At 38.1% G+C, this 23,461-nt stretch overlaps 1 pseudogene; it reads left to right on the forward strand.

Annotated features, from left to right (window-relative positions):
• The first annotated feature begins 20,125 nt into the window (after window positions 1–20,125).
• On the forward strand, window positions 20,126–20,295 carry LOC102275923 (small ribosomal subunit protein uS14-like; annotated as a pseudogene).
• The last annotated feature ends 3,166 nt before the right edge of the window (window positions 20,296–23,461 follow it).

Raw genomic sequence — 23,461 nt, forward strand, 5'->3', positions numbered from 1 at the left:
TAGTATGGAGATTCTTTTAAAACCTAAAAACAAACCACCATATGACCCAACAATCTCACTGCTAGGCATAAATCCTGAGGAAACCAAACTGAACCAAAAAGACACATGTACACCAGTGTTCATTGCAGCATAAACCCTGAGGAAACCAAAACTGAACCAAAAAGACACATGTACACCAGTGTTCATTGCAGCACCATTGATAAGAGCTAGGACATGGAAGCAACCTAGATGTCCATCAACAGACGAATGGATACAGAAGCTGTGGTACATATATACAATGAATAATTCTCAGTCATAAAAAAGAAACAGTTCAGTCAGTTCTAATGAGGTGGATGAACCTAGAGCCTATATACAGAGTGAAGTAAGTCAGAAAGAGAAAAACAAATATTGTATACTAATGTGTGTATGTATATATATATAAAATGTAGTGATAGTCACTCAGTCATGTTCAACTCTGTGACTCCATGGACTATAACCTGCCAGACTCCTCTGTCCACGGAATTCTCCAGGCAAGAATACTGGAGTGGGTTGCCATTTCTTTCATATATATACATGGAATCTAGAAAGAAGATGATACTGATGAAATTATTTGCAGGACAGCAGTGGATACACAGACACAGAGAACAGACTTATGAACACGGAGGTGGTGGTGAGAAGGAAGGAGAGGATGGGAGATATGGATAGAATAACATGGAAACAGACATTACCATATATAAAATAGATAGCTAATGGGAATTTGCTACATGACTCAGGGAACTCAAACCAAGGCTCTGTAACAATTTAGAGGGGTGGGATGGGAGGGAGGTGGGTGGGAATTTCAAGAAGGAAGGGACATATTATACCTATGGCTGATTCATATTGATGTTTGGCAGAAACCAACATAATACTGTAAAGCAATTATTCCTCAATTAAAAATAAATAAATTGAAAAAAGAAGATACTAGCTTTTGTTGATTTTTAAAACACCTCCAGCAGGAACAATAAGTACATTTCAGACTAATCTGTATGTGGTGGTTTTGGGCAATTAAACAGCCTAGAATGGGGGAAATGTTGAATGGCTGGCAGTCATCAAGTTTCATCTGATAGTTAATGAGATTCCAAGAGTGAAGGATCAGTAACAGACCTGCCTTTTCTGATTTCAGCTCACAGTGCACTTTTTCTTCTTTCAGGCTTCTTAAATTCTATAACAACATTCATCTTAAGAGCATATTGTTATCTTCTTGTTAAAATACAGACAAAGAATTTTCAGTTCAGTTCAGTTCAGTTCAGTTGCTCAGTCGTGTCCAACTCTTTGTGACCCCATGAATTGCAGCATGCCAGGCCTCCCTGTCCATCACCAACTCCCAGAGTTCACTCAAACTCACCTCCATCGAGTCAGTGATGCCATCCAGCCAGGTCATCCTCTGTTGTCCCCTTCTCCTCCTGCCCTTGATCCCTCTCAGCGTCAGAGTCTTTTCCAATGAGTCAACTCTTTGCATGAGGTGGCCAAAGTACTGGAGTTTCAGCTTTAGCATCATTCCTTCCATAGAAATCCCAGGGCTGATCTCCTTTAGAACGGACTGGTTGGATCTCCTTGCAGTCCAAGGCACTCTCAGGAGTCTTCTCCAACACCACAGTTCAAAAGCATCAATTCTTCGGCGCTCAGCTTTCTTCACAGTCCAACTCTCACATCCATACATGACCACTGGAAAAACCATAGCCTTGACTAGACGAACCTTTGTTGACAAAGTAATGTCTCTGCTTTTCAATATGCTATCTAGGTTGGTCATAACTTTCCTTCCAAGGAGTAAGCGTCTTTTAATTTCATGGCTGCAGTCACCATCTGCAGTGATTTTGGAGCCCAGAAAAATAAAGTCTGACACTGTTTCCACTGTTTCCCCATCTATTTCCCATGAAGTGATGGGACCGGATGCCATGATCTTCATTTTCTGAATGTTGAGCTTTAAGCCAACTTTTTCATGCTCCTCTTTTCCTTTCATCAAGAGGCTTTTCATTTCCTCTTCACTTTCTGCCATAAGGGTGGTGTCATCTGCATATCTGAGGTTATTAATATTTCTTCTGGCAATCTTGATTCCAGCTTGTGCTTCTTCCAGCCCAGCATTTCTCATGATGTACTCTGCATATAAGTTAAATAAGCATGGTGACTGTACAAAAAAGATCTTCACAACCCAGATAATCACGATGGTATGATCACTCACCTAGAGCCAGACATCCTGGAATGTGAAGTCAAGTGGGCCTTAGAAAGCATCACTACGAACAAAGCTAGTGGAGGTGATGGAATTCTAGTTGAGCTATTTCAAATCCTGAAAGATGATGCTGTGAAAGTGCTGCACTCAATATGCCAGCAAATTTGGAAAACTCAGCAGTGGCCACAGGACTGGAAAAGGTCACTTTTCATTCCAATCCCAAAGAAAGGCAATGCCAAAGAATGCTCAAACTACCGCACACGCTAGTAAAGTGATGCTCAAAATTCTCCAAGCCAGGCTTCAGCAGTATGTGAACCATGAACTTCCAGATATTCAAGGTGGTTTTAGGAAAGGCCGAGGAACCCGAGATCAAATTGCCAACATCTGCTGGATCATCAAAAAAGCAAGAGAGTTCCAGAAAAACATCTATGTTTGCTTTATTGACTATGCCAAAGCCTTTGACTATGTGGATCACAATAAACTGGGGGAAATTCTTCAAGAGATAGGAATACCAGACCACCTGACCTGCTTCTTGAGAATCTATATGCAGGTCAGGAAGCAACAGTTAGAACTGAACATGGAACAACAGACTGGTTCCAAATAGGAAAAGGATTATGTCAAGGATGTATTAGTCACTACACTGTATGGCAACTCAACTATCAACCCCAGTATTATTATTATTATTGCTTTTTCTTCAAAAGGCAGTCATATACTTACGTATTGCTTTTTCTTCCAGTACCTCCTCTTGATTACCTGGAACAAAGAAAAGGGAAGGATAATTCACTAGATAATGGAACAGTGACAATTATTTGATTACTCTTTCTACCATGTGACAATTTCTACTGCCTTGAAACTAATTTCAACATGTTTGCTGCTGCTGCTGCTGCTGCTGCTGCTAAGTCGCTTCAGTCGTGTCTGACTCTGTGTGACCCCATAGACGGCCTCCCACCAGGCTTCCCCATCCCTGGGATTCTCAAGGCAAGAACACTGGAGTGGGTTGCCATTTCCTTCTCCAATGCATGAAAGTGAAAAGTCAAAGTGAAGTCACTCAGTCGTGTCCAACTCTTAGCGACCCCATGGACTGCAGCCTACCAGGCTCCTCTGTCCATGGGATTTTCCAGGCAAGAGTACTGGAGTGGGGTGCCATAAACCTTACTTTTTATTATGTCCTAAAACACTGAAGTAAAATAAAAAAGACTGATTCCTTTGGGAAAAAAGATTCTAGCTTTTGAGAAATCTCTTGTTGTGCCATTTGCAGTTGAGCAGAGTGCCAAATAGCTTGAGATCTGGGACAGGAAGCTGGTCTGGGGTACAGACCAATAGAAGAGAAAGACTGCTATAGACAGAAACTTTGAGAAGAAGGACAAATTAGATAAAATCAGGTGGCCCTGTGGGTTGGCAGGCTAGGCTGGAAGCTGGAAAAGTCTCCAATGCTAAAACTTTTTTTTTTTTTGGTCCCAAAATTCCCATGCCCTGCAGAATTTTTCTGGGAAAGTGGCATTGACAGGATCTGGAAAACAAAGGCAGATTGTATGACATATATAGCTGGAATTTTAATATAAAAGTGAACCAAAAATAATAAAACTACAGCCCAACCCCTTTCCACTTCAAATATTGATACGATCTAAGAGGCAGGGATGGGGAAGGATATTGGGGATTAGGCTGATTTTAAGCAAACTCAATCTAACTAAAGCAACGACACTATCCCAGTTCAATTTAATTCTAAGAAAAATATTAATAATCAGAGTCTCACTCAAAATGCCAGGCAGAGGGAAGGGATTGCATTTCCATGAAAACAAAGTAAAACAAAACAAAAAGTATTATACTTAAAAATATACCATTTTTATACAACTATTAGAATGCAATCAAAGTTATAAGAATTGTTAAGAAGCAAGAAAACATGATACATAATTAAGAGAAAGCTCAGTTAATAGAAACAAACTACAGATGAGCAGTTTTTGGAAATAGATAAAGACTAAAACAACAATTGTAAATATTTTTAAGAATTTATAGGACAAGTTGTTGAAAATTTGAAAAGATGGCTCATTCTAGAGAGAAATGAAAATTCAAATGAAGAACTAACTGGGAATTCTAAAATGTAAAAAATACAATATGTGAAACAAAAGTTAATTTGATGGACTTAATAAATATCAGAATAGACACTGTCGAAGAAAGGGTCAGTGAATGTCAAAATAATAAAAACTCTTCAAACTGAAGTAAAGAGGGGACCAAAAACATGAAATATTTACAAATAAATCTGATGAAAGTGTAAGGATGAATCTGACAAAGGCACTGGAGACTAGAAGTAAATGGGAAGGAATGCCTATTGATGTGTTGGAATATTCAGTATTGTTAAGATGTTGGTTCTCAAGATGGCAGAGCAGTAGGTAGATGTGGAGTACATCTCTCTCCATGGATACATCACAAATTCACCTTCAGACACAGAAGATCTTGAAGAACACCAACTGAGAGCAGGCAGGAGTACCTGACCCCTGGAAAAGAATACATAGAACCAAGCAAAATTCAGTAGGATGAGGAAGTAGGGGGAAAAAGAGGAGAGTAAGCAGGATTGGACCTTGCCTTGGTGGGTGGGGGAACTGAAGCAGGGCTCTAATCTCCACATAAAGGCAATTGTTTGGGACAGAGGAGAAACATTTGAGGCTGAGAGTGAAGCAGCTGATCTGTGACAGTCTAAATGGAATGAGAATCACACAGACAATCCTTACTGTAGCCATACGTACCCCAGACAGGGATGCGAGTCCCCTAGAAAGCACAATAGCTGGGAGCTGAAGCATAGGGATTGGAGTGCAGTCCCATGCTTTTGATGGCAGGGATACAGCCAGAGGGGACATGAGGGAGATCACCATGGGAAATGCCTGTGGAAGAAAACCAGGCAACCATGGAGGCAAGGTGATACTGTTGAGTCACACGTAGGGTGTGCAGCCATCACCGTTGCTCTCTCTCTCCCCACACACCAGCACTGACAGCTGGACAATAGAGAAAGACCCCAGAGAGACTGGCCTTTTAAGCTCCTGACATGCCAAGCAACAGAGAAGGACCAGCCAAAGAGGCCTTCTGATCACCAGTTTCCAGAGGCTAGAAAGACACTTAAAGGGCCATATCTCCTGTGACTGAGGCAGTTGGTGTCCCATCACACTAGGGTCCCCACGATCCAAACAGCTGTGTCACATTCACACTCAATTTTCACTGGGGCAGAGTTGCCAGGGGCTAAAACAAGCCCTAATAGTGTCATATCTTCTGTGACAATAGCTGCAAGCACCCTTGTGTAGCTGACATTGTCAGGGTCCCTGTGATCCAAGAAACTGTGCCACCTCCATCCTCAAACCCACTGGGACAGAGTTGTCAGAGGCTAGAAAAAACCCTGGAGTGGGGTGCCATTGCCTTCTCCGTGACTTAGCAGCAGCAGCAGAAAAAACCCTAAGAACACCATATTTCCTGCTGCCCTAGCTGCCAGCTCCCCTGAGTACCTGATGCTGCCAGGTTCCCTGCAATCCAAACAGCTGTGCCACCTCCACACTTGGTCCTCATTAGGGCAGACCCAAGTATTCCAGGGCAGCCTCAGAAGCAAACCCCTATGGATATCTTATATGGAGAGGTGGAGATAAAAACACAGTTGAAACCCAGGGGCTGTGTGGCTAAGGAAGAGGACCTAAAACCTTCCCACCAGCTGTACAAGCTTCAGATTAAATCCACATAATCAACTAAGCAGACTCTCTGTCTGCCTAGAATATATAAAAGGACAATAAGAGTTCCCACAAAAGAAAATGCACTAGTTCTGACAACTGTGGACATTGGAGGCTAGAACACACAGGATGAGGACCAGATTAGAGTCTACAGAGACCAGCCCAGTATTGAAGGGTGCCCTATGCAGGTGAAGTGGACTGTGACTCACAGCAAGGGAAAGGATGCTGACAGCAGAAATTCAAGAAAAACATTTATTATTCTTATATTTTGACTTGTTCTGTAGTTGCTTCTGTATTTTTTCTTTTTCACAGTTTTTTTTCCTTCTGTTGCCATAGTTGTTGATTTAACTAGTACTATTAAAACTATTTAAACTTTTGACAATTTTTTTAATCACAATTTTTATTTCTTTTATATACTTCTGCCTCTACACTGGTCTTTTGTGGTTCTGTGGGTTTTCCTTATTTTAATTTTTAAAATGTATTATTTTGCTTCAACACTTATTCTTTTGTTTGCTTTTCCTATGGTAGTTATTCTTTTTAATACATATAAATCTTCTTCATTTACCTTTATTTAACTTTGCATTTCTATTCTTTATTTTCTTCCTTTTATTTCTTTTTCTCACCATGTTTGTTTGTTTTGTTTTCATTGCTTTGTTCCACAATTGGCAGCTTGCTTTGGTTTTGTTTCCCAGTTTGTGCTTTAGTTCGTTTTGTTTTTAACTGGTTGGTATTTTTTTGTTTCCTTTGCTCACTGGGAAATCTACTGTACTTCTTTTTTTTTTTTTTTGGACTCTTTTGGTTTTGTTTATAGGTGTTTGTGTGTGTGCATATTCCGTTATTTTTGTTATTGTTTGCCTGATTTTGTATTTGCCATTTGTATGAGATGAATCTCTTGTTTCTTGTTTTTGTGTGTTTGTTTTAATCCTCTTTAAGGCCATAACAAATTACCTGTGCAAGCTCCACTCCCCAGCTAGAGATCGGGCCATGAGCCTTTGGAATGGGGGTGCGGACTCCAAGACCCTATACTGCCAGAGAACCCCTAACCCTAGGGAGTATTAATTAGTGAGAACTCCCACAAAGGCATCCACTTGTATACAAGACCCTGCATCACCCAACTGCTGGCAGCACCCAGTGCAGAATGCCTAATCCAAACAAACAAGACAGAAACAAACCCAATCATCAGCAGACAGTATTACCACCTCACACAGCCCTGCCCATCAGAGGGCACAAAAAAAGCTCACCTCCTTCCACCAGAATGCAAGCACAAGCCACACCCTACACGAAGCCCACACGAACTACTGCACAAACCTTACCCATGTGGGCAGAAACCAAAAGGAAGAAGGAATTTGACCTTGAAGGCTTGAAAAAAGAAGACCTCGAAGGCTTGAAAAAAGAAGACCTCAAACACAATAAGTTAAAAAAATTGAAAAGACAGAGAAATATTGTGAAGATGAAGGAACAACCTAGAAACACGTAAGTCCAAATAAACAAAGAGGAAATAGACAACCTAACAGAAAAATAATTCAGGATAATGATAGTAAAAATTATCCAAAACCTTGAAAATAGAATGGAGAAAATGCAAGAATCAATTAACACATTTAACAAAGACTTAGAAGAAATAAAGAATAAACAAATGGTGAAAAAAAGCACAATTACTGAAATTAAAAATACTTGAGAAGAAATCAATAGCAAAATATCTGAGACAGAAGAACGGATAAGTGAGCTGGAAGACTGCTGCTGCTGCTAAGTTGCTTCAGTCGTGTCCGACTCTGTGCTACCCACCAGGCAGAGCCCACCAGACTCTGCTGTCCCTGGGATTCTCCAGGCAAGAACACTGGAGTGGGTTGCCATTTCCATCTCCAATGCATGAAAGTGAAAAGTGAAAGTGAAGTCGCTCAGTCGTGTCAGACCCTCAGCGACCCCATAGACTGCAGCCTTCCAGGCTCCTCCGTCCATGGGATTTTCCAGGCAAGAGTACTGGAGTGGGGTGCCATTGCCTTCTCCAACAGAATGATGGAAATAACTGCTGAAGAGCAATATAAAGGAAAAGGAATGCAAAGAGCTGAGGATAGTCTCAGAGACTTCTTGAACAATATTAAGTGCACCAACATTCTAATTATAGGGGTTCCAGAAGACGAAGAGAAAAACAAAGGGTATGAGAAAATGTTTGAAGAGATTATAGTTGAAAATTTCCCCAACACAGGAAAGGAAATAGTCAATCAAGTCCAAAAAGCTCAGAGAGCCTCATACAAGATAGAACCAAATAGAAACATGCCAAGGCACATACTAATCAAACTAACAAAGATTAAACACAAAGAAAGAACAAAAAGCAACAAGGAAAAAGCAACAAGTAACATACAAGGGAAACCATATGATTAATGGCTGATCTTTCAGCAGAAACTCTGCAGGCCAGAAGGAAATGGCAGGATATATTTAAAGCACTAAAAGGGAAAAACCTACATCCAAGATTACATTACCTGGCAAGGATCTAATTCAGAATTGATGGAGAAGTCAAAAGCTTTACAACAAGCAAAAGTTAAGAGAATTTAGTACTGCAAAACCAGCTTTACAACAAATGTTAATGGGACTTACATAGACAGGAAACACAAAAGAAGAAAAAGACCTACAAAAACAAACCCCAAACAATTAAGAAAATGGCAATAGGAACATATATATCAATAATTACTTTAAATGTAAATGGATTAAATGCTCCAACCAAAAGACACAGACTGGCTGAATGGAAACAAAAAAAAGACCCGTATATATGCTGTCTACACGACCTATTTCATAACTAGAGACACATACTGACTGAAAGTGAGAGGGTGGAAAAAGATATTCCATGCTAATGGAAATCAAAAGAAAGCTGGAGTAGCAATCCTCATATCAGACAAAATAGACCTTAAAATAAAGATTACAAGAGACAGGAAGGACACTATATAATGATCAAGGGACAAATCCAAGAGGAAGACATACAATTGTAAATATTTATGCATCCAACATAGGAGCACCTCAATACATAAAGCAAACACTAACAGACATAAAAGGGGGAAACTGACAGTAACACAATAATAGTAGGGGACTTTAACACCCCACTTACACCAATGGCCAGTTATTTAAAGCAGCAAATTAATAAGGAAACACAAGACATAAATGACATATTAGACCAGATGAATCTCATTTATATCGTCAGGACATTGCATCCAAATGAAGAAGAATGCACTTTTTCTCAACTGCACATGAACATTCTCCAAAATAGACCACATCTTGGGTCACAGATCAAATCTCACTAAATCTACGAAAATTGAAATCATACCAAGCATCTTTTCTGACCACAGCACTATGAGACTAGATATCAGTTACAGGAAAAAAAAAAAAACTGTAAAAAAAAAAAAACCCACAAACATATGGAGATTAAATAATACATTTCTAAATAATGAACAGGTTATTGAAAAATCAAAAGGGAAATCAAAAAATTCCTAGAAACAAATGACAATTAAAACATGACAATTCAATACCTAAGGGATGCAGCAAAAGCAGTTCTAAGAGGGAAGTTTATAACAATACAATACTACCTCAAGAAACAAGAAAAACATAGAATAGACAGGATAACTTTATACCTAAAACAACTGGAAAAGAAGAAGAACAAAACCTGAAAGTTAGCAGAAGTAAAGGAGTAATTAAGATCAGAGTAGAAATAAATGAAAAGAAATAAGAAATAATCAGTTCAGTACAGTCACTCAGTCATGTCTGACTCTTTGTGACCCCATGGACTGCAGCATGCCAGGCCTCCCTGCATCACCAACTCCTGAAGCTTGCACAAACTCATGTCTATCGAGCAAGTGATGCCATCCAACTATCTCATCCTCTGGTGTCCCCTTCTCCTCCCACCTTCAATCTTTCCCAGCATCAGGGTCTTCAAATGAGTCAGCTCTTTGCATCAGGTGGCCAAAATTTTGGAGTTTCAGCTTCAGCATCAGTCTTTCCAATGAATATTCAGGACTGATTTTCTTTAGGAAATCCTTGCAGTCCAAGGGGCTCTCAAGAGTCTTCTCCAGCACCACAGTTCAAAAGCATCAATTCTTTGGCACTCAGCTTTCTTTATAGTCCAACCCTTACATCCATACATGACTACTGGAAAAACCATAGCTTTGACTAGATGGACCTTAGTTGGCAAAGTAATGTCTCTGCTTTTCAATATGCTATCTAGGTTGGTCAAAGCTTTTCTTCCAAAAAGAAAGGGTCTTTTAATTTCAAGGCTGCAGTCACTTCTGCAGTGATTTTGGAGCCAAAAAAAAAAAAAAAAAGTCTGTCACTGTTTCCATTGTTTTCCCATCTATTTACCATGAAATGATGGGACAGGATGCCATGATCTTGGTTTTCTGAATGTTGAGTTTTAACCCAGCTTTCTCACTCTCCTCTTTCACTTTCATCAAGAGACTCTTTAGTTCCTACTCTGTTTCTGCCATAAGGGTGGTGACATTTGCGTGTCTGAGGTTATTGATATTTCTCCCGGCAATCTTGATTGCAGCTTGTGCTTCATTCATCCCGGCATTTTGCATGATGTACTCTGCATATAAGTTAAATAAGCAGGGTGACAATATCCAGCCTTGACGTACTCCTTTTCCTATTTGGAACCAGTCTGTTGTTCCATGTCCAGGTCTAACTGTTGCTTCCTGACCTGCATACAGATTTCTCAGAAGGCAGGTCAGGTGGTCTGGTATTCCCATGTCTTGAAGGACTTTCCACAGTTTGTTGTGATCCAGACTGTCAAAGGCTTTGGCATACTCAATAAAGAAGTAGATGTTTTTCTGGAACTCTCTTTCTTTTTCTATGATCCAACGGATGTTGGCAATTTGATCTCTGGTTCCTCTGCCTTTTCTAAATCCAGCTTGAACATCTGGAAGCTCATGGTTCACGGACTGTTGAAACCTGGCTTGGAGACTTTTGAGCATTATATTGCTAGCATGTGAGATGAGTGTAATTGTGCGGTAGTTTGAACATTGTTTGGCATTGCCTTTCTTTGGGATTGAAAGAAATAATAATACAGACTAATAAAACTAAAAACTGGTTCTTTAAGAAGATAAATTGACAAGCCTTTATCCAGATTCGTCAAGAAAAAAAGAGAGAAGAATCAAATCAACAAAATTAGAAATGAAAAAGGAGAGGTTACAACAGACAATTCAGAAATACAAAGGATCATAAGAAACTATTATCAGCAACTATATGCTAATAAAATGGACAACCTATAAGAAATGGACAGATTCTTAGAAAAGTTCAATTTTCTAAGACTGAACCAAGAAGAAATAGAAACTATAAACAAGTCAATTGCTGCTGCTGCTGCTAAGTCGCTTCAGTCGTGTCCGACTCTGTGCGATCCCATAGACGGCAGCCCACCAGGCTCCCCTGTCCCTGGGATTCTCCAGGCAAGAACACTGGAGTGGGTTGCCATTTCCTTCTCCAATGCATGAAAGTGAAAAGTGAAAGTGAAGTCGCTCAGTCGTGCCTGACTCTTAGCGACCCCATGGACTGCAGCCTACCAGGCTCCTCCATCCATGCGATTTTCCAGGCAAGTGTACTGGAGTGGGGTGCCATTGCCTTCTCCAAAACAAGTCAATTACAAGCACTTAAATTGAAACGTTGATTAAAAATCTCCCCTAAAACAAAACCCAAGGCCGGCTGGCTTCACAGATGAATTCTATCAAACATTTAGAGAAGAGATAATGCCTATCCTTTTAAAGTGCTTTCCTAAAATTGCAGAGGAAGGAACACTTCCAAACTCTTTCTATGAGGCCATCATCACCCTGATACCAAAACTGGGCAAAGACAACACAAAAAAGGTAAATTACAGGCCAATATCACTGATTAAAATAGATGCAAAAATCCTCAACAAAATTCTAGCAAACAAAATTCAAAAACATATTAAAAAGATCATACACCATGACCAACCCAGGATTATCCCAGGGATGGAAAGATTTTTCAATATATGCAAATCAATCAATGTGATACAGTATATTAACAAATTGAAAGATAAAAACATATGGTAATCTCAATGGATGCAGAAAAAGACTTTTGACAAAATTCAGCAACCATTTATGATAGAAACTCTTCAAAAACCTGCATAGAAGGGACCTATCTCAACATAGTAAAGGCTGTATATAATAAACCCACAGCAAACATTATTCTCAGTGTTGAAAAACTGAAAGCATTCCCTCTAAAAACAGGAACAAGACAAGGAAGCCCACTCTCATCACTATAATTCAACACAGTTTTTGAAGTCCTAGCTATGGCAATCAAAAAAGAAAAAGAAATAAAAGGAATCCAGACTGGAAAAGAAGAAGCAAAACACTCACTGTTTGCAGCTGACATGATACTATATATAGAAAACCCTAAAGATACTAGTAGAAAATTACTAGAGGTATTCAGTGAATTTAGCAAAGTCACTGGATACAAAATCAATACACAGAAATACTTCCATTCCTATATACTAACAATTAAAAATCATAAAGAGAAACTAAGGAGTCAATCCCATTTACCATGGCAGCAAAAAGAATAAAATATTGAGGAATAAACCTACCTAAGGAGAAAAAGAGCTATATACAGAAAACTTAAAGACCCTGATGAAAGGAATTGAAGACAACACAAACAGATGGAGAGATATTCCATGTTCCTGAGTTGAAAGAATCAATATTGTGAAAATGACTATACCATCAAATGCAACCTACAGGTTCAATAAAATCCTTATCAAAGTACCAGTGACATTTTTCACAGAACTGAATAAAAAACCTCACAATTCATACGGAAACACAAAAGACCCCAAAGAGCCAAAACAATCTTGAGAAAGAAGAATGGAACTGGAGAAATCAACCTTCCTGACTTCAGACTATACTACAAAGCTACAGTCATCAAGAAAGTATGGTACTGGCACAAAAACAGAAATATAGGCCAATGGAACAAGATAGAAAGTCCGGAGATAAACCCACACACCTCTGGGTGCCTTATTTTTGACAAAGGTGGGAGGAATACACAATGGGGCAAAGAAAGCCTCTTCAATAAGTGGTGCTGGGAAAACTGGAAAGTTACATGTAAAAGAAAAAAACTAGAACACTTCCTAACAGCATACAAAGATAAACTCCAAATGGATTAAAGACCTAAATATAAGGCCAGAATCCATGAAACTCTTAGAGGAAAACCTAGGGAGAACACTCCATGACATAAATCACAGCAAGATCCTCTATGACCCACTTCCTAGAGTGATGGAAATAAAAACAAAAATAAACAGGTGGGACCTAATTAAACTTAAAAGCTTTTGCACAGCAAAGGAAACTACAAACAAGGTGAAAAGATAGCTCTCAGAATGGGAGAAAATAATAACAAATGAAACAACTGACAAAGGATTGATTTCCAAAATATACAAGCAGCTCATGTAACTCAAATATCAGAAAAACAAACAACCCAATAAAAAAGTGAGAAAAAGACCTAGACAGATATTTATCCAAAGAAGACATACAGATGACTAATAAACACATGAAAAGATGCTTGACATCACTCATTGGGGGAACAGGATGGCAGAGGAGTAGGTGGACGTGGAATACATCTCTCTCCACGGATACATCAGGAACACACCTTCAGACACAGAAGTGCATGCAGAACACCAGCTGAGAGCAGACAGGAGAACCTGACCAGTGGAAAAGAATTATAGACCCATGGAAAACTCGGGAGGATGAAGGAACAAGGGGGAAAGATGGGAGTGTTAGTAGGACTGGACCTGTTAGTAGGACATAACAATTGTAAATATCTATGCACCCAACATAGGGGCACCTCAATACATAAGACAAACACTAACAGACATAAAAGAAGAAATTGACAGTTACACAATAACAGTAGAAGGCTTTAATACTCCACTCACACCAATGGACAGATCATCAAAACAGAAAATTAATAAGGAAACACAAGTTTTAAACGATACATTAGATGAGATGGATCTCATTGATATCTTCAGGACATTCCATCCAAATGCAGAAGAATACACCTTCTCAAATGCACATGGAACATTCTCCAGGATAGACCACATCTTGGGTCACAAATCAAACCTCAGTAAATTTAAGAAAATTGAAATCATATCAAGCATCTTCTCCAACCACAATGCTATGAGAATAGATATTAATTACAAGAAAAAAAACTATAAAAAACACAAACACATGGAGATTAAACAATATATTTCAAAATAACCAACAGGTTACTGAAGAAATCAAAAGGGAAATCAAAAAATTTCTAGAAACAAGTGACAATGAAAACTCAAAACCTATGGGATGCAGTAAAAGCAGTTCTGAGAGGGAAGTTTATAGCAATACAGTCCTACCTCAGTGAACAAGAAAAACATGCAATAGACAGCCTAACTTTATACCTTAAACAACTGGAAAAAGAAGAACAAAAAATTAGGAGAAGGAAAGAAATCATAAAGATCTGAACAAAAATAAATGAAAAAGAAATGAAAGACACAATAGTAAAGATTAACAAAACTAAAAGCTGGTTCTTTGAGAAGATAAAATTGACAAACCTTTATCCAGACCCATTAAGAAAAAAAGACAGAAGAATCAAATCAACAAAATTAGAAATGAAAAAGGAGAGGTTACAACAGACAAAGCAGAAATACAAATGATTGTAAGAGACTATTATGAACAACTATATGGCAATAAAATGGATAACCTAGAAGAAATGGACAGATTCTTAGAAAAGTTCAATCTTCTAAGACTGAACCAGGAAGAAATAGAAATTATTAACAACCCAATTACAAGCACTGAAATTGAAGCTGTGATCAAAAGTCTCCCCCAAAAAACAAAAGCCCAGGGCCAGATGGTTTCACAGGATAATTCTATTAAACATTTAGAGAAGAGCTAATGCTTATCCTTCTAAAATTCTTTTTAAAAATTGCAGAGGAAGGAAACCTTCCAAACTCATTCTATGAGGCCACCATCACCCTGATACCAAAATGAGACAAAGACAACACACAAAAAAGAAAACTACAGGCTAATATTACTGATGAACATAGATGCAAAAACCCTCAACAAAATTTTAGCAAACAGAATTCAGCAACACATCAAAAAGCTCATACACTATGATTAAGTTGGGTTTATTCCAGGAATGCAAGGATTCTTCAACATATATGAATCAATCAATGTGATATACCATATTAACAAATTGAAAGATAAAACTATATGATCATCTCAATAGATGCAGAAAAAACCTTTGACAAAATTCAGCACCCATTTATGATTAAAACTCTTCAAAAAATAGGCATAGAAGGAACCTACCTCAACATAGTAAAGGCCATATATGATAAACCTGCAAAAAACATTATTCTCAATGATAAGAAACTGAAGCATTCCCCCTAAGATCAGGAACAAGACAAGTGTGTCCACTTTCACCACTATTATTCAACATAGTTCTGGAAGTCCTAGCTACAGCAATCAGAGAATAAAAAGGAATCAAGATCAGAAAAGAAGTAAAGCTCTCACTGTTTGCAGATGACATGATATTGTACATAAAAACCCTAAAGATAGTATCAGAAAAGTACTAGAGCTAGTCAGTGAATTCAGCAAAGTTCATGATACAAAATCAAGACACAAAAATCACTTGCATTTCTATACACTAACAATGAAAAATCAGAAAGATAAATTAAGGAATCAATCCCATTTACCACTGCAACAACAAAAAAACTAAATATCTAGGAATAAACTTACCTACGGAGACCAAAGAACTGTACACAGAAAATTATAAGACACTGATGAAAGAAATCAAAGATGAAATAAACAGATGGAGAGGTATTCCATGTTCCTGGGTAGGAAGAATCAACATTGTGAAAATGCCTTTGAACTGTGGTGTTAGAGAAGACTCTTGAGAGTCCCTTGGACAGCAAGGAGATTCAACTAGTCCATCCTAAAGGAAATAAGTCCTGAATATTCATTGGAAGGACTGATGTTGAAGCTGAAACTCTAATACTTGGCCACCTGATGTGAAGAGCTGACTCATTTGAAAAGACCCTGATGCTGGGAAAGACTGAAGGCAGCAGCAGAAGGGAACAACAGAGGATGAGATAGTTGGACAGTATCACTGACTCAATGGGCATGAGTTTGAGTAAACTCTGGGAGTTGGTAAAGGACAGGGAGGCCTGGCGTGCTGCAGTTCATGGTGTTGCAAAGAGTCGGACATGACTGAGTGACTGAACTGAACTGAACTGAACCAAACACAATCTACCAATTCAATGTGATCGCTATCAAATTACCAGTGGCATTTTTCTACAGGACTAGAACAAAAAATTTCACAATTCATATGGAAACACAAAAGACCCTGAACATCCAAAGCAGTCTTGAGAAAGGAGGATGGAGCTGAAGGAATCAACCTTCCTGACTTCAGATTATACTACAAAGCTCCAGTCATCAAGACAGTATGGTACTGGCACAAAAACAGAAATATAGGCCAATGAAACAAGACAGAAAGCCCAGAAATAAACCCATACACCTATGGGTACCTTATTTTTGACAAAGAAGGCAAGAATATACAATGAGACAAAGACAGAAGCTTCAATAAATGGTGCTGGGAAAACTGGACAGCTACATGTAAAAGAATGAAATGAGAACACTTCTAACACCATACACAGAGATAAACTCGAAATGGATTAAAGACCTAAATATAAGACCAGAAACTATAAAACTCTTAGAGGAAAACTGGCAGAACACTTGATGACAAGACCCACCTCTTAGAGTAATGGAAATAAAAACAAAAGTAAACAAGCAGGACCTGATTAAACTTAAAAGCTTTTGCACAGCAAAGCAAACTATAAGCAAGGTGAAAAGACAACCCTTGGAATGGGAGAAAGTAATAGCAAATGAAAAAACTGACAAAGGATTAATTTCCAAAATATACAAGCATCTCATACAACTCAATACCACGAAAACAAACAATCCAGTCAAAAAGTGGGGAAAAGACCTAAACAGACATTTCTCTAAAGAAAACATGCAGATGGCTAAAAAACAGATGAAAAGATGCTCACCATCATTCATTATTAGAGAAATGCAAATCAAAACCCCAATGAGATATCACCTCACACCTGTCAGAATGACCATCACCAAAAAGTCTACAAACAATAAATGCTGGAGAGGGTGTGGAGAAAAGGGAAAGCTCCTGCACTATTGGTGGGAATGTAAATTGATCCAGCCACTATGGGAGACAGTATGGAGATTACTTAAAAAACTAGGAATAAAACCACCACATGACCAAGCAATCCCACTCCTAGGCATATGCCCTGAGGAATCCAGGGTTGAAAGACACACGTATCCCATCTTTCACTGCAGCACTATTTACAATAGCTAGAATATGGAAGCAACTAGATGCCCATCAACAGATGAAAGGATAAAGAAGTTGTGGTATATACACACAATGAAATATTACTCAGCCATAAAAAAGAACACATTTGAGTCAGTTATGAGGTGGATGAACCTCGAATCTATTATACAGAGTGAAGTGAGTCAGAAAGAGAAAGATAAATATGGTATTCTAATGAACATATACAGAATCTAGAAAGATGGTTCTGAAAAATTTATTTACAGGGCAGCAATGGAGAAATAGACATAGAGAATAGACTTACGGACGTGGGGAGAGGGGAGGAGAGGGTTTGATGCATGGAAAGAGTAACATGGAAACTTACATTACCATATGTAAAATAGATAGCCAATGGGAATTTGCTGTATGACTCATGAAACTCAAACAGAGCTCTGTATAAACCTAGAGGAGTGTGATGGGGCAGGAGATGGGAGAAAGGTTCAAAAGGGAGGGGATATATGTATACGTATGGCTGATTCCAGTGGTCATGTATAGACGTGAGAGTTGGACTATAAAGAGAACTGAGAGCCGAAGAATTGATGCTTTTGAATTGTAGTGTTAGAGAAGACTCTTGAGAGTCCCTTGGACTGCAAGGAGATCCAATCTGTCCATCCTAAAGGAGATCAGTCCTGGGTGTTCATTGGTGGGACTGATGTTGAAGCTGGAACTCCAATACTTTGGCCACTTGATGTGAAGAGCTGGCTCATTTGAAAATACCCTGACGCTGGGAAAGATTGAGGGCAGGAGGAGAAGGGGACGACAGAGGATGAGATGGTTGGATGGCATCACCAACTCAATGGACATAGGTTTGGGTGAACTCTAGGAAGTGGTGATAGACAGGGAGGCCTGGCATGCTGTGGTTCATGAGGTTGCAAACAGTCAGACAGGACTGAGTGACTGAACTGAACGGATGGCTGATCCATGTTGAGGTTTTACAGAAAACAATGAAGTTCTGTAAAGCAATTATCCTTCAATAAAAAAATAAATAAGAAAAAGCTACAGTGAGATACCACCTCATACCAGTCAGAATGACCATCATCAAAAAATCTACAAACAATTAATTTTGGAGAAGGTGTGGAAAAAAGGAAACCATCTTTCGCTGTTGGTGGGAATGTAAATTGATACAGCCACTATGGAAGACAGTATGGAGATTCCTTTAAAAACTAGGAATAAAACCACTATATGACCCAGCAATCCCACTATTAGGCATATACCCTTAGGAAACCAAAATTGAAAAAGACACATGTACCCCAATATTCATTGTAGCATTTTAAAATAGTTAGAATATGGAAGCAACCTAGATGTCCATTGACAGATGAATGGATAAAGAAGCTGTGGTACAGATACACAAACAGAATAATACTCAGCCATAAAAAGGAACATATTTCAGTTAGTTCTAATGAGGTGGATGAACCTAGAGCCTATTTTACAGAGTGAAGTAAGTCAGAAAGAGAAAAACAGATATTGTATACTAACGCATACACCATGGCTTCCCTGGTGGCTCAGAGGTTAAAGCGTCTGCCTGTAATGCAGAAGACATGGGTTCGATCCCTGGGTCAGGAAGATCCCATGGAGAAGGAAGTGGCAACTCACTCCAGTATTCTTGAGAATCCCATGGATGGAGAATCCCATGGAGAATCCCATGGATGGAGGAGCCTGGTGGGCTACAGTCCATGGTGTCGCAAAGAGTTGGACACGACTAAGCGACTTCACTTCCACTTCCAACGCATACATATGGAATCTAGAAAGACAGTACTAAGGAAATTATTTTCACAGTAGCAATGGACACACAGATATAGAGGACAGACTTGTGGACACAGTGATGGGAGGAGGGGGAAGATCAAGGATAGCGTGGGATGTATGAAAAGAGTAACATGGAAACAGTATCACCATATGTAAAATAGATAGCTCACTGAAATCTGCTGTATGACTCCAGGAACTCAAACCAGTGCTCTGTAACAACCTAGAGGAGTGGGATGAGGAGGGAGGTGGGATGTAGGTTCAAGAGGGAGGGGACATATGATTCATGATGATGTTTGGCAGAAACCAATATAACACTGTAAAGCAATTTGGTTTAATTAAAAATAAATACATTTTTAAAAAGTGCTACTTCTCCCCAGATTGATCTATAGATTCAACATAATCCCACTCAAAAGCCCAGCAGGGTTTTTTTTTTTTTCTTTTTCTTTTTGACCATTGTATCACATTTTAAAATTAATATATGTTTCTCTGAATACATATGATAAAATACTCTGATTATATCAAACAAGTAAAAATTACAAACACATAGATCCTACCATAGTCTAGTTCTTCATAATCAATGTGATGGTTACGATACAGTCCTGAGAAAAGCTGTGTCAAAAACTAAAATTGAAAAATCCTTCCATGAGCTCAGTCATCCCCAATCCCCCTTAAAACTAAAAGTTTGTCAAGTTATAGCAAATATAAAAGAGGTGTTTAGTAATTTACAACACTCTTTGAGAGAATTATTTCTCAATTGTTTAGCTACTTTAGGCACAATTGCTTGTTCTCTAATGCCATCTTTATCAAATGTATCATGCAATATTAGAAGTTGGAGACAAAAGAAAAGTGAAGCTTTCCTTAGCTCTGTCAAATCACGATTCCTGACGAGTATGTTCTTGAAAATGGTGGAAAGTTTTTCTATTTGATAGTGGAGAACATGATGTAGAATATCGGTATTTGGCACAGAATCTGGCTTGGATGATTTGGTTAGATATGAGTACCGGACATGTGATGGAACATTTAAATTTAGTTCAGATGTGTCCTACCAGTTGTATAGGTCGTATGCATTGATAAGAAATAACACCTTTTATCTCGTTGCAGCTGAGAAAGCCACATGGGTCACCAACAGCTCTACAGGAGCCACCTGAGAAAATTTGGCCAGAGTTCTCACTCTTGCTGGGTCTGCTCAAACCAGCATGGTCTGATTTGGAAATACGCCACAATACGTGCGGCCAGTGTTTCCAGCCGCATGCTAAGAACATCGGCTTCATTAAGTTGTGCTAACCGAACTTCCTTAAATGGAAGGAACACATCAACATTATGCAGCACATTAGCCTTATGCAGAAACAGTACTAGCTCTTTGTATATAAAAGAAAAGCTTTAAAAACTTCAAAAAAAAAAAAAAAATAGCAGCATTCCTGATCTGTTCGTTTTACTTCCAGGAAATTTGAAGACATTTACAGCATACTTTTTGATGTTAAATAGAACTGAAACTCCAATACTTTGGCCACCTCATGCGAAGAGTTGACTCATTGGAAACGACCCTGATGCTGGGAGGGATTAGGGGCAGGAGGAGAAGGGGACGACAGAGGATGAGATGGCTGGATGGCATCACCAACTTGATGGACATGAGTTTGGGTAAACTCTGGGAGTTGGTGATGGACAGGAAGGCCTGGCGTGCTGTGATTCATGGGGTTGCAGAGTTGGACACGACTGAGTGACTGAACTGAACTGAAATGTTGAATGTTTCAGTTCAGTTCAGTTCAGTCACTCAGTCACTCAGAATCCTTAATAACTGACCTCAAGAAAGGAGGTATCACTGCTTTCTCTAAGATATACATGAATGCAGTTATTTCATCACTGTATTATGGTTTTTGTGTACAGAACTTTCACCTCCTTCATTACATTTATCCCTAGATATTAATATTTTATTCTTTTGATTCAATTGTAAGTAAGATTATTTTCTTAATTTCTTATGGCTCATTATTAATGTATATAAAAACAAGTGATTTTTGTATATTGGTTTTATACCTTGCATTTTTACTGAATCTATTATTTCTAGCTTTTTTTTTTTTTGTGTGTGAAGGGTTTGTGGTTTTCTATATGTAATAGTATATCATCTGCAGAGATAATTTTACTTCTTCCTTTTCAATTGTAATGCGTTTTAGTTCTTTTTCTTGTCTAATTACTCTGGCTAGTACTATGACTTCCACTACTATGATGAATACAAGTGGTGGCAGTGGCTTGTTCCTGACTTTAGAGGAACTCATGTTTTCACTGTTGAGTATGACACTAGCTGTAGGCTTGTCATATATGATCTGTATAATGTTAAGGTAATTTCCTTTATGCCTATTTTTAGAGAACTTTTATGATTAATTAATGATAATTTTTTTCAAAAATTTTTGCATCTACTGAAACAATCATATTATTTTTACTCTATTAATGTGATGCATCACACCAATTGATTTGCAGATGTTAAGTTATTCTTGCATTGCAGAGGTAAATCCTACCTGGTCACGGCATATGATCTTTTTAATGTATTGTTCAATTGGTTTGCTAATATTTTGTTGAGGAATTTTGCATCTGTGTTCATCAGAGATGTGTGTGTGTGTTTGTGTGCTAACTCACTGCAGTTGTGTTCAACTTTGTGACATTATGGACTATAGCCCCGCAGGCTTCTCTGTCCATGGGATTTGCCATGTAAGAATACTGGAATGGATTTCCTTCTCCAGGGTATCTTTCCAACTTAGGGATCAAATCTACATCTTCTGCATTACAAGCAGATTCTTTACCACTGAGCCACCTGGGATGCCCTTTTGCTGTGTATACATGTGTGAAAATTTGTTTCCAGACATTTAAGCAAAGAACTTTTGGAGTCTCCAACATCTATCTTCTCTAGTAGAAAGCAACTATTGTACCTGAAACTCAATGTACAGTTTTCCATTTTTAAGTATGCAAATTTGACTGAATATCCTCACCTGTCATACTCTCAATATTACTAGTAGACTTTTTAAGTAATTAGTTTCACCTCTCCTTGGAAAATGGTACGTCATTTAGTTCTAAGTCCTCAAATTTATAATAAATTGTCAAGACACTGGGTGTCACCAAGCCTCCAACATAATTTCTAAATTTCATTTTTAATGTGAGCTTTGTGCAGTAAGCACATTGTACTGTGTGGTTTGAACCAGAAAAAGCATGATGAGAAAAACATATGCAATCTACTTAAAAGACATAGTTATCATAAAATTTTAGTCACCTAATGATACAACATTTACATTCTTAAATCAAACATTGCTTGAAATGCAAGTGGAAATTGCCAGAAAGATGGTTATATTTCTTTTCATTCCAGTTAACTTGGCCAGTTAAACAATCTCTTAATGGTGTCTCTTGTCCTGCTCACTGCAGTGATTTATTCTGATTTCTATCTTGTTGAGCTATCTAGCCTTATATTCACAAACTGGTTACCTAGAAGTCAGTTTTCTTACTGCTAAGTTCTTTCTTTCATCAATATGTTATAATGCCTTAACAGACTGGGCTAAATCTCAAAAATAATCTATTCTATTAATGGTTTCACAAAAACATTTAATAAATATAAAATTTATATTTTTCTGTCAGTTATTATTTTCTATCAGTTATAAAATCTCCATTTTTCTATTAATTAATGAGAATTAATTAGTGTTGATATTCCTAACTCTGAGCAAGATTAAATATTAGCATTTATCTCTCTCAATCTCTTCATTTTGTTGAAATAAGCTGGAGTTTTATTTCTTTATTAGTTTTTAAAATCATTTCCTGCTTTATTAATTATCTCCTAGTAATACTTATGTTAAAATTTTTATTCTCAACAGTTTGGGAATTTACTCCTATTGTTTTCTTTGGTCACTAGTATATCTTGAATTCCATAGCTTCCCCCTCTTTTTGGAAACATTTATTTTGCTCTATTTTTAAAATTGAAGTGTAGTTAATTTACAACATCATACTAGTTTCAGGTGTACATCATAGCAACTCAACACTTTTATAGATTATATTCCGCTGAAAGTCACCAAAAAATAATGATTATATTTCCCTGTGCTGTACAATACATCCCTGTAGCCTGTCTGTTTTTATACATTTGTACTTCTCAATCCATGCCGCATCCTGTTTCTCCCCAATTCTCTCTCCCTTCTGGTAACCAACCAGTTTATTCTCTATGCCAGGAAATCTGTTTTGTTGTATTCATTTGTTTTATTTTTGGATTCCACAAATACTTAATCTCCAGTGTCTACCTTTCTTTGTCTTATTTTACTTAGTATAATATCCTCCAAGTCCATCCATATTGTTACAAATAGCAAAACTTTATATTTTTTTTATGTCTGAGTAGTATTTCATTACACACACATGCACATATATATGTGCATGTGTGTGTATATATATGGGAGAAGGCAATGGCACCCCACTCCAGTACTCTTGC

This window comes from Bos mutus, chromosome 3 (genome assembly GCF_027580195.1).
Source record: "Bos mutus isolate GX-2022 chromosome 3, NWIPB_WYAK_1.1, whole genome shotgun sequence".
Classification (NCBI taxonomy): domain Eukaryota; kingdom Metazoa; phylum Chordata; class Mammalia; order Artiodactyla; family Bovidae; genus Bos; species Bos mutus.